This window comes from Callospermophilus lateralis, chromosome 7 (assembly GCF_048772815.1).
Source record: "Callospermophilus lateralis isolate mCalLat2 chromosome 7, mCalLat2.hap1, whole genome shotgun sequence".
NCBI lineage: Eukaryota > Metazoa > Chordata > Mammalia > Rodentia > Sciuridae > Callospermophilus > Callospermophilus lateralis.
Genome location: NC_135311.1, coordinates 91,651,121 through 91,655,405, shown reverse-complemented (window position 1 = coordinate 91,655,405; position 4,285 = coordinate 91,651,121).

The window sequence follows — 4,285 nt, the reverse complement described above, 5'->3', positions numbered from 1 at the left end:
AGCTTACTTTAACCCCATTTAAACTCTCTTGACATGTATTACCAATATCTTGAAATTCGTTTATTCAACAAACATTTATTGAGCACTTAGTCTGGGTTAAGCATTATTTTAGATGTTGAATAAAACATGACCATCCCTGTGCTTGTTAAACACAACAGGGGGCAGATAGAAAATGAACAATTTAAATGAGCAAACTGTGCCATATATTGGAAGGTGATAAGTGCTACTGAAAAGAGAAAAAAAAAAAAATAGAGAAGGTGAAAGGGATGAGGAACGCTGAGCAAGGGAACGAGAGTGAGTGCCCAAGTGCAATGGAAGTGGCTGAGCACATCCCACCCTTGACTCAGTCAGTTCATCATGTAAATGTTTTATCTGTTATAATAGATGATAGCTAAAGGTTTAAGCCAAATAGAGATTATCAGGAGTCTCCATAATGATATTACAATAGGATTTAAAAATGTGAAGTCATGTTTAAGCATGGCTGTCACCAAATATCTGTTTTGTGAAGGTCTAGGACAACTTAGTTTTTCTCAGAATTATATTTTCTCATTTTACTTTAGCAGCTGTTCTTGGATGTCTAAATGTATGAACATTGAGAGACTATCAACAGGAGATAATTGAACAATTAGATTTCTGTGGGTAACCAAAGAATTTCTGAACCAAACTGGTCAATGTTTAGGAGAGGAAAGAAAATAAAGATACACACAAACGTACATACATAGACAGAACCTACTGGGACACACATAAATACTCATTAATTGCAGTTGCTTGTATGTTAGCAAGATGCTATTGCTTAAAATCTGACATACTTAATATATTAGACCTATCCAGGAGACAGCTGAGTATTTCTCTGATGTCCTGGGTGTCTTACAATAATGTTGCTTATGGGGAAAAAGCTTTCTCATAGAACCAACAGGATGTAAAAATATGGTGTATAAAAAGCAGTCATCTGGTCATGTGGCTTTTGGGTCTTTTGACTCCATGATTTTAAACTTGCAGATCAGTTCTTGCACAGGAGGTCCTGCTGTCTTTTACCTCTATGCTGTGGCTGATTTTTGTTCCTACTGACCACAGGTTCTGTGAGAGTTAGGTTACATTACTAACACTGTGCTTCATATTTGTCCCCATTCTTGCAGGGGCTGTTAAGTATGCACTCCATGGAGTCTTTTATGATTTCTCAAACTAGAAGTAATGCCACTGATCTATTCTTTCTAAGGCCTGTCATTCTTAAAAATCTAAGACACTGTGGAATTTTAAGATTTACCACTTTTTTTTATCATTAAGAAAGATACCTATTTAAATATTTTGTAATACATTCCCGTCACTTAGAATTTTAGTTCTATACTTATTGAAATAATTCATTTAGAATTAGATAAAAGTTTCTATTTAAATCATATTCTTATATAGAATATATGAGTCAAATACTTTAGGTAAGGATTTCTTATTCATATTCCTAGTCTGTTTTTTGTTTTGTTTTGAGTTGCTTTTGAATGTGGAGTTGTTGATATCAATATCTCTCCAAACATATCATACTGTGGGCTGTCCAGAATATTGATACAGCAATTAAAAAGAGAATGTTTCATTCATGTTTCCAAGAATGTTACAGGAATCAAGGTTAACTGGATTCTTCCTTCTTTTAAATGGATTCTTTAAGTCCTGTATTTGCTTAGAATAATGTCATATTTTATTTTGGGTTCATATTTATATCATGACTTTCTGAAAAGCTTTTCTCAATTAACTTTATTTTTTATTATTGGGAAAAAGTAAATGGACTGTCTTCATTTCATCTTTAATAATAATTTTCAGATTCTACTTATTCTCTTTATTGTTCAGAATCCATTGCAGTATTTTTTAAGTCCACTGACTCATTTTCTAAATTGGTTTAGTAGCTTGAATTTCAAATTATGATTTCCTTTTGCCCATTGCATTATTCTGAGTTTTTTGCCTTATTTTCAAGATTTTCCAGTTTCATAATCACATTATGTATCAAGTTGTCTTCCATCTCCACATTCCTGGTTGTCATCCCTTCTCAGCCATCTGTGCTGTAGCTCCTATCCTGACTGCTCCCTCCCTGGTCTGCAGAGACATCTAACAGGCTTGTGGTCATGTTCCTGCATGTTTCCCTCTTCCTTTGGTTTACTCTTTACTTTGTGGAACACTTTGTAGTTATTTTTGAGAGAAAGGGTCATACTGTATCAATTTTCTAAGTCATTGCATTCCTGCAAAATCTATATGTTTCCTTCTAGTAGTTCTTCATTAGATACAGAACTCTAAAATGAAAGCCATTTTCTATTAGGCAACAACTAGGTTGTCTTCTCTAACATTCAGTGTTTGAAGTGAAACACATTCCTGTTCTGTTTCTTATTTTTATTCCAGAGGGAAAATCTTTGCTGTTCTGAAGTTTCTTAAATATGTTGTTTAGAAATGGATCTTTTCCCATTTTTCTTTTCAGTTTGAACACTTGGGCTTTTTTTTTTTTTTTTTTTTTTTTTTTTTTTTAAATCAGCACTGGGGAATTTTCTTGTATTATTTCTTTGATAATTTCCTCTTTCTGAAAATACTGTCAGTTTGATTTCAGTCTCTTAACTTTATCCAAGGTAACATACCTATTTTCATTTTAAAGGAAAAAAATCTCCTTTCTATCTTCTTCATGCCTTGGGGATATTAATTATGCAAATTTGTTTTTAAGTCTTTCCATTGGGAAAACTTTACACTATGCATCTGTGCATTAAATTTTCAGAAGTTCATTATTTCCCTTTAATCATTCTTTTTTTTTTTCCTTTGCAATTCTCTGAATGCAAAATCTTCGGAAATGTCCCCAAGGATAACTCATTATACATTTGCTAAATTTAGTTTTTCTTCTTTGATTTGTTTCTGTGTCTCCAGGTGGTCTGTTGTCTTTTTTCTTTCTTTTAATAAAACTTTTGACATTATGCTAAAGGCTTTCTTCAACTCTTCATTCATGATTTCATTGAGCATAGCTATTAAGTGAAAACACAAGAATGTTAATTCTCTGCATAGGGGTAGTGTCTATCGATTGATTGCTTCATTTTATGCATTTAGTTAAGGAGCTGACATTGATGATGAAGGTCTAGCACCCTAAATGTCAACATGTGTAAAGGCCTTGTCATATTTTTGCCAGCTTTATATATACACTCTTATTTTTCCCCATTTTTTATTATTAGTTGTTCAAAACATTACAAAGTTCTTGACATCATATTTCATACATTTGATTCAAGCGAATTATGAACTCCCATTTTTACCCTATATACATATTGCAGATTCACATCGGTTACACATCCACTTTTTTACCTACTGCCATACTAGTGTCTGTTGTATTCTGCTGCCTTTCCTATCCTTTACTATCCCCCCTCCCCTCCCCTTCCCTCCCCTCCCCTCCCCTCCCATCTTCTTTCCCTACCCCATCTACTGTAATTTATTTCTCTCTCTTGTTTTTTTCCCCTTTCCCCTCACTTCCTCTTATATGTAATTTTGTATAACAATGAGGGTCTCCTTCCTTTACCATGCAATTTCCCTTCTCTCTCTCTTTCCCTCCCCGCTCTCGTCCCTGTTTAGTGGTGATCTTCTTCTCATGCTCTTCCTCTCTATTCTGTTCTTAGTTGCTCTCCTTATATCAAAGAAGACATTTGGTATTTGTTTTTTAGGGATTGGCTAGCTTCACTTAGCATAATCTGCTCTAGTGCCATCCATTTCCCTGCAAATTCCATGATTTTGTCATTTTTTAGTGCAGAGTAATACTCCATTGTGTATAAATGCCACATTTTTTTTATCCATTCATCTATTGAAGGGCATCTAGGTTGGTTCCACAGTCTAGCTATTGTGAATTGTGCTGCTATGAACATTGTTGTGGCAGTGTCCCTATAGTACGCTCTTTTAAGGTCTTTAGGGAATAGTCCAAGAAAGGGAATAGCTGGGTCAAATGGTGGTTCCATTCCCAGCTTTCCAAGGAATCTCCATACTGCTTTCCAAATTGGCCGCACCAATTTGGAGTCCCACCAGCAATGTACAAGTGTACCCTTTTCCCCACATCCTCGCCAGCACTTGTTGTTGTTTGACTTCATAATGGCTGCCAATCTTACTGGAGTAAGATGGTATCTTAGGGTGGTTTTGATTTGCATTTCTCTGACTGCTAGAGATGGTGAGCATTTTTTCATGTACTTGTTGATTGATTGTATGTCCTCTTCTGAGAAGTGTCTGTTCAGGTCCTTGGCCCATTTGTTGATTGGGTTATTTGTTATCTTATTGTTTAATTTTTTGAGTTCTT